Genomic DNA, 17,171 nt, shown 5'->3' with positions numbered 1-17,171 from the left:
ATATACAATTACATGAAAGACATTATGTTTACCAGGCTCCCCCCTTCACCAAGTCCCCCCCCACATCCCTGTTCACAGTCACTGTCCATCAACATAGTAAGATGCTGTAACATCACTACTTGTCTTCTCTGTGTTGCACAGCCCTCCCTGTGCTCCCCCCACACTATACATACTAATTGTAATGCCCCTTTCTTTTTTTCCCACCCTTATCCTTCCCTTCCCAACAGTCTTCCCCAGTCCCTTTCCCTTTGGTGACTATTAGTCCATTCTTGGGTTCTGTGCTTCTGCTGCTATTTTGTTCCTTCAGTTTTCTTTTGTCCTTATACTCCACAGGTGAGTGAAATCATTTGCTACTAGTCTTTCTCCACCTGGCTTATTTCACTGAGCATAATACCCTCTAGCTCCAACCATGTTGTTGCGAATGGTAGGATTTGTTTTTTTCTTATGGCTGACTAATATTCCATTGTGTATATGTACCACTTCTTCTTTATCCATTCATCTACTGATGGACATTTAGGTTGCTTCCATATCTTGGCTATTGTAAATAGTGCTGCGATAAACATAGGGGTGCATCTGTCTTTTTCAAACTGGAGTGCTGCATTCTTGGGATAATTTCCTAGAAGTGGAATTCCTGGGTCAAATGGTATTTCTATTTTGAGCATTTTGAGGAACCTCCATACTGCTTTTCACAATGGTTGAACTAATTTATATTCCCATCAGCAGTGTAGGAGGGTTCCCCTTTCTCCACAACCTCCCCAACATTTGTTGTTGTTTGTCTTTTGGATGGTAGCCATCCTTACTGGTGTGAGATGATATCTCATTGTGGTTTTAATTTGCATTTCTCTGATGACAAGCGATGTGGAGCATCTTTTCATGTGTCTGTTGGCCATCTGAATTTCTTCTTTAGAAAACTGTCTATTCAGTGCCTCTGCCCATTTTTTAATTGGGTTGTTTGCTTTTTGTTTGTTGAGGTGTGTGAGCTCTTTATATATTTTGGATGTCAACCTTCTATAGGATCTGTTATTTACGAATATATTCTCCCATACTGTAGGATACCTTTTTGTTCTATTGATGGTGTCCTTTGCTGTACAGAAGCTTTTCATCTTGATATAGTCCCATTTGTTCATTTTTGTGTTTGTTTCCCTTGCCCAGGGAGATATGTTCAATAAGAGGTCACTCATGTTTATGTCTAAGAGATTTTTGCCTATGTTTTTTTCTAACTGTTTTATGGTTTCAAGACTTACATTCAAGTCTTTGATACATTTCGAATTTACTTTTGTGTATGGGGTTAGACAGTGATCCAGTTTCATTCTCTTACATGTAGCTGTCCAGTTTTGCCAGCACCATCTGTTGAAGAGACTGTCATTTCCCCATTGTATGTCCATGGCCCCTTTATCAAATATTAGTTGACCATATATGTTTGGGTTAATGCTTGGAGTCTCTATTCTGTTCATTGGTCTGTGGCTCTGTTCTTGTGCCAGTACCAAATTGTCTTGATTACTGTGGCTTTGTAGTAGAGCTTGAAGTTGGGGAGTGAGATCCCCCCCACATTATTCTTCCTTCTCAGGATTGCTTTAGCTATTCGGGTTCTTTGGTGTTTCCATATGAATTTTAGAACTATTTGTTCCAGTTCATTGAAGAATGCTGTTGGTAGTTTGATAGGGATTGCATCGAATTTGTATATTGCTTTGGGTAGGATGGCCATTTTGACAATATTAATTCTTCCTAGCCAGGAGCATGAGATGAGTTTCCATTTGTTAGTGACCTCTTTAATTTCTCTGAAGAGTGTCATGTAGTTTTCAGGGTATAGGTCTTTTACTTCCTTGGTTAGGTTTATTCCTAAGTATTTCATTCTTTTTGATGCTATTGTGAATGAAATTGTCTTCCTGATTTCTCTTTCTATTAGTTTATTGTTAGTGTATAGGAAAGCCACAGATTTCTGTGTGTTAATTTTGCATTCTGCAACTTTGCTGAATTCTGATATTAGCTCTAGTAGTTTCAGAGTGGAATCTTTAGGGTTTTTTATGTACAATATCATGTCATCTGCAAATAGTGACAGTTTAACTTCTTCTTTACCAGTCTGGATTCCTTGTATTTCTTTTTTTTGTCTAATTACCATGGCTAGGACTTCCAGTACTATGTTGAATAACAGTGGGGATAGTGGGCATCCCTGTCTTGTTCCTGATCGCAGAGGAAAAGCTTTCAGCTTCTCGTTGTTCAGTATGATGTTGGCTGTGGGTTTCTCATATATGGCCTATATTATGTTGAGGTACTTGCCCTCTATACCCATTTTGTTGAGAGTTTTTATCATGAATGGATGTTGAATTTTATTGAATGCTTTTTCAGCATCTATGGAGATGATCATGTTGTTTTTGTCTTTCTTTTTGTTGATGTGGTGGATGATGTTGATGGATTTTCGAATGTTGTACCATCCTTGCATCCCTGGGATGAATCCCACTTGGTCATGGTGTATGATCCTTTTGATGTATTTTTGAATTTGGTTTGCTAATATTATGTTGAGTATTTTTGCATCTACATTCATCAGGGATATTGTTCTGTAATCTTCTTTTTTGGTGGCGTTTTTGCCTGGTTTTGGTATTGTGGTGATGTTGGCTTCATAGAATGAGTTTTGGAGTATTCCCTCCTCTTCTATTTTTTGGAAAACTTTATGGAGAATGGGTATTATGTCTTCTCTGTGTGTCTGATAAAATTCTGAGGTCAATCCATCTGGCCCGGGGGTTTTGTTCTTTGGTAGTTTTTTGATTACCACTTCAATTTCGTTGCTGGTAATTGGTCTGTTTAGATTTTCTGTTTCTTTCTGGGTCAGTCTTGGAAGTTGTATTTTTCTAGGAAGTTGTCCATTTCTCCTAGGTTTCCCAGCTTGTTAGCATATAGGTTTTCATAGTATTCTCTAATAATTCATTGTATTTCTGTGGGGTGCATCATGATTTTTCCTTTCTCATTTCTGATACTGTTGACTTGTGTTGGCTCTCTGTTCCTCTTAATAAGTCTGCCTAGAGGCTTATCTATTTTTTTATTTTCTCGAAGAACCAGCTCTTGGTTTCATTGATTTTTGCTATTGTTTTATTCTTCTCAATTTTATTTATTTCTTCTCTTATCTTTATTATGTCCCTCCTTCTGCTGACCTTAGGCCTCATTTGTACTTCTTTTTCCAATTTCGATAATTGTGACATTAGACCATTCATTTGGGCTTGTTCTTCTTTTTTTAAATATGCTTGGATTGCTATATACTTTCCTCTTAAGACTGCTTTTGCTGTATCCCACAGAAGTTAGGGCTTTGTGTTGTTGTCGTTTTTTTCCGTATACTGCTGGATCTCCATATTTATTTGGTCATTGATCCATTGATTATTTAGGAGCGTGTTGTTAAGCCTCCATGTGTCTGTGATCCTTTTTGCTTTCTTTGAACAGTTTATTTCTAGTTTATTGCCTTTGTGGTCTGAATAGTTGGTTGGTAGGATTTCAATCTTTTTGAATTTACTGAGTCTCTTTTTGTGGCCTAGTATGTGGTCTATTCTGGAGAATGTTCCATGTGCTCTTGAGAAGAATGTGTATCCTGTTGCTTTTGGGTGTAGAGTTATGTAGATGTCTATTAGGTCCATCTGTTCTAGTGTGTTGTTCAGTGCCTCTGTGTCCTTACTTATTTTCTGTCTGGTGGATCTGTCCTTTGGAGTGAGTGGTGTGTTGAAGTCTCCTAGAATGAATGCATTGCATTCTTTTTCCTCCTTTAGTTCTGTTAATATTTGTTTCAGGTATGTTGGTGCTCCTGTATTGGGTGCATATATATTTATAATGGTTATATCCTCTTGATGGACTGAGCCCTTTATCATTATGTAATGTCCTTCTTTGTCTTTTGTTACTTTCTTTATTTTGAAGTCTGTTTTGTCTGATACCAGAATTGTAACACCTGCTTTTTTCTCTCTGTTGTTTGCATGAAATATCTTTTTCCATCCCTTGACTTTAAGTCTGTGCATGTCTTTAGGTTTGAGGTGAGTCTCTTGTAAGCAGCATATGGATGGGTCTTGCTTTTTTATCCATTCTATTACTCTGTGTCTTTTGATTGGTGCATTCAGTCCATTTACATCTAGGGTGATTATTGAAAGGTATGAATTTATTGCCATTGCAGGCTTTAAGTTTGTGGTTACCAAAGGTTCAAGGTTAGCTTCTTTACTATCTGACTGTCTAATTTAACTTGCTTATTGAGCTATTATAAACATGGTCTGATGATTCTTTATTTCTCTCCCTTCTCCTCCCTTCTTCATATGTTGGGTGTTTTGTTCTGTGCTCTTTTTAGGAGTGCTCCCATCTATAGCAGTCCTGTAAGATGCCCTGTAGAGGTGGTTTGTGGGAGGCAAATTCCCACAACTTTTGCTTGCCTGGGAATTGTTTAATCCTTCTTTCATATTTAAATGATAATCATGCTGGATACAGTAATCTTGGTTCGAGGCCCTTCTGTTTCATTGCATTAAGTATATCATGCCATTCTCTTCTGGCCTGTAGGGTTTCTGTTGAGAAGTCTGATGATAGCCTGATGGGTTTTCCTTTGTAGGTGACCTTTTTTTCTCTCTTGCTGCCTTTAATACTTTGTCCTTGTCTTTGATCTTGGCCATTTTAATTATTATGTGTCTTGGTGTTGTCCTCCTTGGATCCCTTGTCATGGGAGTTCTTGTACCTCTGTGGTCTGAGAGACCATTTCCTCCCCTAGTTTGGGGAAGTTTTCAGCAATTATTTCTTCAAAGACACTTTCTATCCCTTTTTCTCTCTCTTCTTCTTCTGGTACCCCTATAATGCGGATATTGTTCCATTTTGAATGTTCACACAGTTCTCTTAAAATTCTTTCATTCCTGGAGATCCTTTTATCTCTCTCTGCATCAGCTTCTCTGCATTCCTGTTCTCTGTTTTCTAGTCCATTAATGGTCTCTTGCATCTCGTCCATTCTGTTTTGAAGTCCTTCCAGAGCTTGTTTTGTTTCTGTATTCTCCCTCCTTAGTGCTTGCATATTTCTCTGCAAGTCCATCAGCATGGTTATGACTTTTGTTTTGAATTCTTTTTCAGGAAGACTGGTTAAATCTATCTCCCCAGGTTCCTTCTCAGGGGAAGATGTAGAAGGTGTCGAAGCTGTTTGGGTTAGTCTTGTCTGGATCAAATTTTTTTGCCTTTTCGTGTTGATAGATGCAGTGGAGTGCTTTTGACGGGTCTATCTGCTGGGAGAGTCAAGCCTCTTTCCACTTGGCTCCTGGCCTTTCTTTACTGGGACAACTGCGACCCCTAGTGGCTTGTGTTGGGCAATTGCGTGTAGACTGGGTCTTTGTATCTTGCCTGGCCGGTATGGAGGAAGCTCCCTTGCTGAGGTCATGGCCAGCCTCAGGCTGCTGCTCTGCTATGGCAGGGCCCCGGAGGGGTAATGGACGGGGGGCTGTTTGGCTGTTTACCTCCATGAGGGGTCTCAGAGCTGTTGTCCAGGGGGTTGGTGCGCCCGGAATTCCCTGGAATTTCCAGCTGCTGGACTGTGACCCGGGATGCTTCCGTCCAGCTGTGCAGTCCCTGTCCCTTTAAGACTTTCAAAAAGCACTCACTTTTCTTTGTCACAGGGGTGCCGGCTTCAGGACCTGCTCACAGGTCTTCCTGTCCTGCTTCCCTAGTTTCCAGCACCCCATGCATGCACTGTGTCTGCGCTCTGGTGCAGATGGCTAGGGCTGGGTGCTTAACAGTCCTGGGTTCCCTCTCTCTTCCTGCTCCAACTCCTCTCCTCCCGCCAGGAGCTAGGGTGAATGGCACACGGGTCCTGCTGGACCACAGCTTGTATCTTACCCCCTTTGCAAGGCTCTGGGTTCTCACCGGTGTGGATGTAGCCTGGCTGTTGTCCTGTGTTTTCTGGTCTCTCTTTTAGGGATAGTTGTATTCGTTGTATTTTCAAAAATATATATGTTTTTGGGAGGAGATTCCCACTGTCCTACTCATGCCGCCATCTTGGCTCTGCCCTGACTACAAATTTTTAAACATTTTTTAATCTCAGAAAAATGTAATGACTTATTTTTGCTTTTCACAAGATTTTTTTCCTCCCCACTCCTGCTTTTTTTTTTTTTAGCATACTACATTGCTTTTTTTACGTCCTAGTTCTTTTATATTATATATGGTTTCCCTCTTTCACTTTGAAGACTTTCTTAAATATCCATGGATCCCTGGCATACTTCATTACAGGAAGATAAGATAGGAGAGGAGATACATTCAATTCCTGTATAAGATTGTGGTAGATGTAGGACATATAAAAGGTGCTGGCATTTTAGGGGGAAAACAATGTGAGGAGACCGAAGCTATCATTTTTATTAAGTAGATTCTCATTTAATCTCAGTTCATTCCTCTACCTCATGTAATCCCTTTGAGGTAGGGGAGGGAACTTGGCTGATAACTCTCTAGGTATCACCCAGCTTTCCATGGTGAGCATGTGGAGAAAAGACAGCCCATGTGCACTGTTGGAAATGTAAATTGGTGCAGCCACTATGGGAAATAGTATGAAGTTTCCTCAAAAAAAATTAAAAATAGAGATACCATAGAACACAGCAGTTTCACTTCAGAGTATTTATCTGAAAACCAATAACTTGAAAATATATATGCACCCCTCCCCTCCCCGTTCCCTGCAGCATTATTCACAATAGCCAAAACATGGAAGCTATCTAAGTGTCTGCTGAAGGATGGATGAAGGATGGGTGTTGAAAGAAAATGTGATACACAATGGAATATTATTCAATCATAAAAAAGAAACTTTTGCCACTTGCAACCACATGAATGGACCTTGAGGGCATTGTACTAAGTGAAGTACGTCAGACAGAGAATGACAAATACTATATGATCTCACTTATATGTGGAATCTTAAAACAAACATACACACATACACCCAAGCACATAGGTACAGAGAAGAGATTGGTGGTTGCCAGAGGCAGGATGTGCAGAATGGGAAAAATGGGTAAAGGGGGTCAAAAGGTACAAGCTTCCAGTTATATAGTAAGTCATGGGGTACAGCATGGTGACTACAGTTAATAATGGATATTGTATATTTGAAAGTTGCTAAGAGAATAGATCTTAAAAATTCTCATCACAGGAAAAATTGTGTAACTATGTATTGTGACAGATGTTAGCTAGACTTATTGTGATGATCATTTTGCATATATAGAAATATTAAATTATTATTTTCTGCATTTGAAACTAATTATGTCTCAAAAGAAAAGAGAGAAGATCCTGCATTAGGTGTGTAGATGCAACTTCACCCTTAAATTTTGTGCTATTGAGCTTCATATTCATCATGTGACTACATTTTATACTTGTTTGTCAGAAGCCAGAAGAGGCCAGTTTAATTTAATTTGAGGGCTGGTTTAACCATATCAGAAGTCAGTGCTTACAGTCTGGATAATGTAAAGCTATTCTTTGAAATAAGAGGTATCCAGGTTCTTAATGAATATTTTGTAAGAGTTCTATTGTCTCAGGTTTTAAGGCCCATGGGCGCTTTTTGTGTTTTGTATTTGCAGAAGTTTGGGATATATTAGGTTTATTTTTCATTTCAAATACATGATGACATTTTGTTGTTGCAGGCTCCATCCTATACTGCAGAACAAAAGGCAACTGCTCTTTGAAGAGTCCTATTCTTTTGATATAATGTCTGTAATAAAACATAATTGCATTTAACGCAAAATATGACTTAACTGCCTTTTGTAATATAAATGATGGTGCAATTGTAATGATTTATTTGAACCATTGCTGTTTATGCTTCTCTCTTATGAGAGTCAGGCAAAAAGAGTAGAGAACATTTGCAATAAACACTTAAAATGAAAGGGATTGCAATTAGGCTTCTGGCGTCAGCTGCCAACTTTGGTGCTTGCTGCCCTCATGATTTAGAAGGTAATGTTTCTGAAAATATTGTTCCAAGTACTTTAAGCATGTCCCAGGTAGCACAGTAGGATCCACTTATAAAACTGTCAGTAAATATTCATCTTTAGTCCTTTGACACTTCAATTTATTTTTGCAAGAACTCCCTATTTCTTTAAGACATTCATTTCCTCTCCATAGTTGTGTTCTGGATCTGCCTGTGGGTGGTGAGCCCTGTGCCAGATTTTTATAAAATACCTTTTTTTCTCCCTTCCTTTTACATATCTTCATTAGAATTTAGCTGAACAGTTGCCAATTCCTTTTTTCTTATAATCAGTGCCAGATTCAAAGATCCAGGACAGTTAATACAAGTGTGTAGTAATCTCTTCATTTACCATCCCCTCCTTTGCATAGGAGTTTTTCATATGAGGATGATAATTAAATGTGACTCAGATTGCAGCTTCTATCACTAATGCCTGTGAAAGAAATTTCTCATTGACCATGGCCATGGATCTTGAGTCAAATTGCAGACTCACATTATTTTTCTGATAGTGCTCCAGGATTCCACAATCAATCATTCGAAATAATTTTGCCATTTTTTGCTTTGAAACAAAATCATGGTAAATACTTTGTGTGCCTACTGTGCATTACTCTGCTTGGAGTTTTGTTTATCTTAATAGAATTCTCACAATAGCTGTACAAGGTAGATTGTGTTTTTCCATCATCCTGCAATCTACCTTGGAAATTGAGGCTCTGAATATTTAAGTAATTTAAGTTCAGATTGTTCTTTCTGAACTCTAAAACAGCTATTCCTGACCCTGAAATTCCTCTTGCTCCGTGAAGCAAGCCAAGTTATCTTGAAAGAATAACCAATGGCAAGCAAAGGCTGAAGATTTTTGAGCAAATGGCCTTGTGACCATTATGAAATCACACTAGCTAGCACTGACCCTATCCAGAGGAATTTCACCACCAATTTTAAATAAATGAACAAATTGTGCTTCTGGTATGTGCCTCTGATTATCAGCCCTTCTCCTTAATTAGATTTGATCTCTGGGGAAAGGAATTACCTTCCTGTGAACTCCAGTATAACGTTACACTATTTTTTAAACACATATCCATTAAGCAAATATTAGATTGTTAAATAGTAGATTATTTCACGTTTCATTAGTTGCTACATTTCTGAATTAACTTGCATAATTTTTCTTGTTAGTCTCTTCCATGAGGGAAGTTGTCGTATGAATCCTCTTTGTATTTCATTCCCAGCATCAGTAGTGCTTTATACATAGTATATTTTTAATATTTCTTAAATGACTAAATTCATGCTGTGAAATCTTCCTTCAAGACTCTTACGGCTCAGTTGGTGAGACTAAAATATTGATGTTATCAATCAAGAAAAAATGATATAACTGGATTTTGTCCTGTAGTGAGTAATGCAGACTGCTAAATGCATTTGTTAAGAAAATGGGAAACCCTGGTGGGTTGGAATAATTAGGAATGTCATCATCCTCATTAAATTTAAATTTGTGAATATCTTAGAAATGGAGTTCTCCCATCATCCAGATGAAGAAGCTGTGGCATATAGAGATTATATAATTTACCAAAAATCATCCTGTTGGCTAATGGCAGAATGCAAACATCATCAGGTAATCCTTGTGCAAATTTTAATTAATCGATACCCATTTTTAGGGTCTGTATTAGTCAGGGCTCTATCTAGTGCTGTCATAACAAGGTGACACAGAGTGGATGGCTTAAATGCAGAAAATGATCTCTCATGCATCTGGAGGATGGAAACCCAAGGTCACGGTGTCATAGGTTTGGTTTTTCCTGAGACCTTGCCCCTTGGCTTGCAGATGGCCATCTTCTGTGTCCTCACATGGCCTCTTTCTCTGTATGCACGCATTCTCAGTGTCTTCTGCACTTCTTATGAGGACATGAGACCTATTGAATTAGGGTCCCGCCCATATGAGGTCATTTAACCTTTCTTCTTTAAAGGCCCTGTCTTTAAGTATAGTCACACTGGGGGGTTAAAACTTCCTAAATGGATTTGTGGGGACAGAATTCAGTCCATAAGGGGGGTCTAACTCTAAATTTTTTTGATGTGTCCTTGGATTATTCACATGTTCTTGAGGAAGCCCATGATGTCCCTAATGAAGGTCTCTTTTCTTCAAGTCTTCTGTCAGCCTCAGTTCTTACTGAGGACTTCATTTTATTCCTGTTCCCTAATGTAAGTAACAGAAAGGGAGAGCTGAAACCAACTGGCCTAACCCATCTCTCAAAGGAAGAGGTAACCACAGGTCTCTGAGAAGACAAGAGATTGTCTTTTCAAAGTTCAGGTGCCTAGTTTTGATCCATTAAGCTGTCCATGATCATGACAGTTCTTTCCCTTCCCTTCCCCTCTTCCCCTCCCCTCCCCTCCTCTCCCCGCTTCCCTTCCTGCCCTTCCCTTCCCCTCTTTCCCTTCCCTTTCCTTCTCTTCCTTCTTTTTTTAAATTAAGGTATCATTGATGTACACTTTTATGAAGGTTTCACATGAAAAACAATGTGGTTACTACAATCTCCCATATTATTGAGTCCCCTCTCATACCCCATTGCAGTCACTGTCCTTCAGTGTAGTAAGATGCCACAGAGTCACTATTTGTCTTCTCTGTGCTACACTGTCTTCCCCATGATCCCCCCCACACCATGTGTACGAATCAAAATACCCCTTAATCCCCTTCTCCCTCCCTCCCACACGCCTCCCCTTTGGTAACCACTAGAGTCTTCTTGGACTCTGTGAGCCTGCTGCTGTTTTGTTCCTTCCGTTTTGCTTTGTTGGTATACTCCACAAATGAGGGAAATCATGTGTTACTTGTCTTTCTCTGCGTGGCTTATTTCACTGAGCGTAATGTCCTCCAGCTCCCTCCATGTTGTTGCAAATGGTAGGATTTGTTTCTTTTTATGGCCGAATATTCGATTGTGTATATGTACCACATCTTCTTTATCCATTCATCTACAGGGAAGGGAAGGGAAGGGAGGACTGCCTTTAGAGTAGGGGTTAGAGTATATTTGTTATGTTACTTAGAAGAAAAGGTCAGATAGTAGAAACCATGGTTTATATCAGCAATGCAGATATTTTAACAACCTTTTATACAATTTCAATATGACAGTAGATGCTGTTGCCTTATCTGGGTCCACCTAGCTCCAGGGTCCCAGTTTCTGTTCCACATCTAGTCAGCTGGAAAGAGATGCTAATTTCATTTCTTCTTCCACACAGAAAAGGCCTGTTGACAAACAGATGGTCCTATCTCTGCATGTCTGGCCCCTGTTTGCTTTGAGGATCTTCTAGAAGCACAGAGCTTGGACTTACTCTCTGGATTTGATAAACTTGCTGGTTCAGTAGCACATCCCTTGCTAATATTTTCAGTAATTTCTGCCTTAATTCTTCCTTAATTGGTCCAAAGTCCCATCTCTGTGAATTTTCCCTGGTTGTGTCTGTAAGGCCATCCTTTAAGGATAGCATAGTCTCTGTATTGATTCTCTCTCCAGTTTAAGTCCTGAATTCTGTAAGTATTAAATTCCACTTGAGTGGGCAACAGATTCTCATGACAAAGGTCTCTTGTCCAAAAGGGCTGAGTGAATCTTGTCTGCCTCACTGCTGTGAATATAACTACTAACTATACTTTTATTGAGTGAACCAGAGAATCTATGAGCTGTGACTTTCCTACAGTAATTAAAATTTACCTCTAACATAAGTTTCTGAATGACCTCTCATCAGTTTATGTCAGCAACTCAGTAACTCAGTATTAACCTAATTCATAATAAAATTATGCATTTTCTGGAAATAATTCAATTGGCAAATTTTGGTTTTCTTTATTCTTAATTGAATTTTGTATGAATTAGTACCTTTGGCCAGTGCCATATGTGAAAGGAAGGGCTGGTGGAAGGTAAAAAGAGGAGAGGGAAGGAGAGAAAGAAGAGAGAGAGAAAGAGAGAGAGAGAGAGAGAGAGAGAGAGAGAGAGAGAGAGAGAGAGAGAGAGAGAGAGAGGGAGAGGGAGAGAAAAGGGATCATCTTGAGGAACATGCTTTTCATATGAAACTTTATGGCTCAATAAGCACAAAGATCCACAATCAGAGCATAGGTCATTTTATGCCCCCCACACACTGAATTTTCAGGGCCCATATTCAGAGAATAAAATAAGGTCTCATTTAATTTTCTATTCTAATTCAGATAAGTATGACTCTAATGTATTAGAAATACTTTCAAATGCTGTGAATCTATGTATGTGTGTATATGTGTATGTGTTAAAACTGTGGAGTGAGTAGTGGGAGTAATGGTGGCAAACGAAGCAGAAGCTGAACTCTAAAATACTTGTATTTCAGAAGGGAATCTAGGAAATCTTTCAAAATCTGTGCTGTCTGGATTCGTTTGAATGCCAAAGAAACTGTACCATTTCTCTTTGGTATTTTCTGATTTTCAGTTTCCTCTCCCTCTTTCATCTCCCCCTTGTCCTTTACAAATAATAGTTCCATTTCAGTTTGAGAGCTCTGCAGCTGCCAGATAGAACAAAGCTGATTTTTCATATATTAGTTTGTTTTTTGCTTGGTTTTGTTTTAAATAGGAAGCAACAACACAGTGTCAATTACCAATTCCCTTTTGTCCCCTTAACTCTGGGGACAAATGTGTTCCCAGCCTGGGGCAAATAAACCTTTGAAGCTGAAATCAGTGAAAGGGAGAAATAAAGAGGGAGACCTCATTTACTGCTTACGTCTACTCCTGCTTGCCCGTGCGTCTCGTGGCCGGCTCCGAAAGGCCCCACCAAACTTTCCGGTCCAGGTGCGCTCACTCACCACCCCCTGGTAACACCCATTGATACGGAGATGCACTAAGGCCAGGTGAGGGATTCTGGAAATACTGCAATTTTACTCACACCCCCTTTACTTTTGTTCTAATGCCTGTAGGACACTTTTCCAATTTTAGCTCTTGTTTTTAAAAGGCTCTGATTTTTTTTCTTAACAATCCCAAATTATGTGCTCACTGTCTTTCCCTATCTTTATCCTAATTTTATGTATCCTATTCTTGTGTAAAGAAAGTATCTTCTTCCATTTTCTCTTCAAACAATATTGACTACTCTCTTGTTCATTGTTATTTTCTAAATGGAAATCCTTCTACTCTGGTATGTCACTGAACCATCATGTGGGGGTTATCCTTGGCTATGCAAAATAATTTCAGTCTGAATGTCAGTGGCTCTACCTCCTGTATCCTGCTGATTGCCAAAGAGAAAATGATCCGAGCAGGTGAACACCTTCTCGTCTTTTCTCTTCCTCTATATACTCAGGCTATTCTTTGATGTAAAGATTAAGTGTGTTCTTGGATGAAAATTTAGTTGGTCTATTTAGTATAGCATATGTGCTGGGGATGACTGGAATCCTTAAAAATAGATCACTAGCCTTTTTGTCCTCTTCATGATAGTCAGACCTGCATAAATGAACTTTAATGTTTTTATTGTTTGTTTTTTAATAAATAAATCACTGACCTGTATGAAGGGTCATACATTTACATTCAGATTATAAACATTGTGTTTTCAAATATATTGTGTTATAGAAATATGAGCAGTACATGATTATAGAATATTTGGAAAATGTAAAAATAATATAAAGGATAACATAAAATCAATCATAAATTACTACCTAGAAATTACAACTTTTATCCTACTGGTTTACTTACTTCCAGTTATTTTTCCAAATCTACAGATTTATATATACAAATGTATGCATATATTTATATTTGTGTATATGTCTCCGGACACAGACACATAAATGTAAGGGTTTGTTGAAAAATATTTTCTATTCATTGGTTAGGAACTTAGATTCTAGGACCAAATTGTTCTGGTACAAATCTTAGTTCTGCTACTAACTAATTCTGTAATCATGGACAAGTTATAGATGTATGTTGATTAATAAGATCTATAAAATAGAATAATAATGGCATCTGGCTCATGGTGTCATAGGGATTAAAGTTTTATACAAACAAATAGGCACACACACATATACACTAAAGATTGAGAACAGTGTCATAGTACATAGTGAGAACTATATTAAAATTAGTTATTAATATAAATTAATACAAATTTATTGGTGAAAATGTTGTGCATATTAGATGAAAGAATAGGCATTCTTCTTTCACAAAGCTTAGTAACTTAGGAACAAGCCCCAAGGTTTCCAGGAGAGGTGATTAAATGCAACTGGTCACAAGTCTCTGTTTGATTATGTGACTTCTTTTCCTGGCAGGCTTTATAGCTAATTTTTTTACACCATTTAAATCTTATTGAGCCCCCATATTGTTAATTCCATGAGCTCCCTAACAGCAGCCTCTACTTACTCTTGACACCAACCTTTACAAAATTGCACTCATCTCTTAGTCATAGTCCCCCAAAAGGATCCAACTTCTAAACCAATTAATAAGATACATATTTAAGATTGAAAAAAAGATATGGGGAAGCACAGATCACAAATAAAGAGAGGCTCTTTAAATTCTGTATTAAATATGTTTAATCTTTCTCTTCAAACCTCTCTTACCTTAATTTCTCATTCTTATCATGGACAATTAATTTATCCTACATGGGGAATAAAGCTCAACAGCTGGTTAAAAGGAGGCCATACAACGAGCCCCACAAGGAAATCAATCTCTACATAAATATTTTTCTGAAGTTTATTTGCTAAACAAAAATAGGTCTCTCCATAGGGAAAGAATTTACTCTTAGGAGTTGGATAAAAGTAGTATCGTTTTAAGAAAAGAAGTCCAACATAATTTGACATGGAGGGATAGGTTGGAATATGTTAGAAAAAGCAGTAAAGTATTTCATTTCTGTTTGCTTTTAATTTCACTTCCAGCATTGGTACTATCATTTCCATGCTACATTTATACTTATTGGCCAGTCCATCTTTCGATTAGTCATTTCTATAAAATTAAAATGTTATGTGGGTTTATCACTGTGAGACAAAGAGGCAACCAATCACAAAGAAGTCATATGATTTGGTCAACTGATCCTGATGTGCATCTGTTATTTTGGTAGTGATTTGTGGATTGAAAAGCTATCATCAAAGTTCATATTTTATTCAACTACAATGGTATCATAGTAAGGGATTTCTAATTGTGTTTTGGGGGGATTGGCATTATTCAATTACTCTGGTAATTGAAATTTGTCATTTTTGGTCCTAGAAATTTGGCCATGGAAAATAAGGGTATCTGTACCATTTTTGAAATAATGGACAAGAAAAACCATGTTCTGCAAATGGAGGCAAGAAATATTTGTCTTAGCTGTGGCATAGTGAGGAGGAAAACAAAAAGCCTGCTCTAAAAATTTGTAAATCCACTCTAGATTTATACAAATCTCGATAAACACAACATATGCAGCAAGCAAGAAGGAACAAGAATTAGCAAAACTAAAAGGTGTTGAGAACTTATGATGTTGAAATTATACATTTGACAAAGAAAAAAATGGTTAAAAGTATAAGCACAGAGATCATAAAAAGAACAGATTTGAAAAGGAACCCCATGAACCTCTTGACTTGTAAACATAAAATTATGATCATAAAATGTTCACTGCTAAACTATAGAATTGCATATATCGAGTAAAACAGTGAACTAGAATATGAATCTGAAGAAAATTGCAAAATAGAACACTGAGTTAGAAACTATAAAAAATAGATTAAGATATAAAGAATAGAATGAGAAATCTTAACATGTGTCTAACTGGATATCTACAAAAAGAATGGACATAGTGAGTAAAGCTTCCAGAATTGCTGAAAGACATCAGTTTTCAATTTCAGGAAACACAATGAATACCAAAGACATAAGTTGAAATAAATGCACATCTGGACACATAGTAATAAAACTGCAGAATATGAAAAAAGATAAACTCTGAAAAGCATCCAAGTAGAGAAATTATTGCCTGCAAATAAACAGTAATTAGACAGAAAGCTGGCACCTAAAGAGTAATAGTAGAAGCCATTAGACAGTGGTACAATATCCTCAGAGTGTACAGAAGAAATAACTGCAAATGCAGAATTGCATACTGTGTGATAAAATCATCTTTCAAAGACAACTGAAATAAAAATATTTGCAGAGAATCAAAACCTGACTTGGCTAACAAGAATTAAACCTGGTTTCAAAGTTTGAATTTCCCCTACCCTAAGTTTATAGAAGCCATTAGATTGTCTTAAACAGGATATATGATCCAATTTCCATTTGTAAGTCGCTTAGCCTGTTTTGGGGGGTTAATGTAGCAAGAGTCCAAGTAGAAAGGCCAATGGAAGGCATTGTGTTGATCTAGGTAAGAGGTAATGAGCTTGGTTTAGTGTGGAAGTAGGATAATGAGGGACAATGGAAAAAATATTATCATATGTTGGGAACAGAACTGAAAGGACTAGGTGATGAAATGGTTTCAGAAGAAATCAAAAAGAAAGAATAAAGGAAAACTTTTTTTTGGAATTGTGCCTTGAGCACTTGTATGCGTTAAAGGGTTCTCTTTAAAAGACATCAGTTAATCCTGTTTAAGCCTTTCCCATGTAGCAGTTCGTGGTATTTATAATTTCAGAGCTGTTCTGGGTTCCAGGAGCTGATGGGCACCATTTTTTTGGCTTTTCCATTGACTCTTAGCTTTTCACCTCTTTCCTTTTTAAAGTCAGTTGCCAATTCTTTATCTTCTTTTCCAGGTTCCAAAACTGTAAAGACATCTACTGTAGTTACTGGAAGCAGGGCACTTAGAAATGCCTGACTCCCCAAGTATGTGCTATGTAAATGTTAGTTGTTACCATTTTGTTATATTTTACTACTTGTGTTTGTCTATTACTTTTAGAATATTTTACTGTTGTTTCCTTCTCACTTATAATAAGAATAAGCAAACATGAGTCAATGTACATGTTAGTTTGAATTTTGGTTTCTTTGTTCTTTCTAAATCAGATTGAATCCTGACACTTGATTCAGCATTATTTTCTTTTTGCAAGGTAGCTCTTATATAATGGCAGTCTGAGATTATTGTGAAAACCAAAGCCCATCATATTACCAGTCAGAATTTAATAATCTAAATTCATTTACCATAGGATGAGCCATTATTTAAATTGATGTCAAATCCTAAAACTTCAGTCCATTCCCGTAACTTTAGTTATCAGGAGCTTTTAATTTCACATGTGATTGTGGACATAATGCGTAAGATATCACGCTTGAGTGACAGTGTTTTGCCTCCCACCCATGCCACCACCCACTGTAGCCCTTGGTGATCCCTTTTCCTAGATTGTTCTCTCAGAAGTTGCA

This window comes from Manis pentadactyla, chromosome 9, assembly GCF_030020395.1.
Source record: "Manis pentadactyla isolate mManPen7 chromosome 9, mManPen7.hap1, whole genome shotgun sequence".
NCBI lineage: Eukaryota > Metazoa > Chordata > Mammalia > Pholidota > Manidae > Manis > Manis pentadactyla.
The sequence above is the reverse complement of the archived record's forward strand: the minus strand, read 5'-3'. Positions refer to the sequence as shown.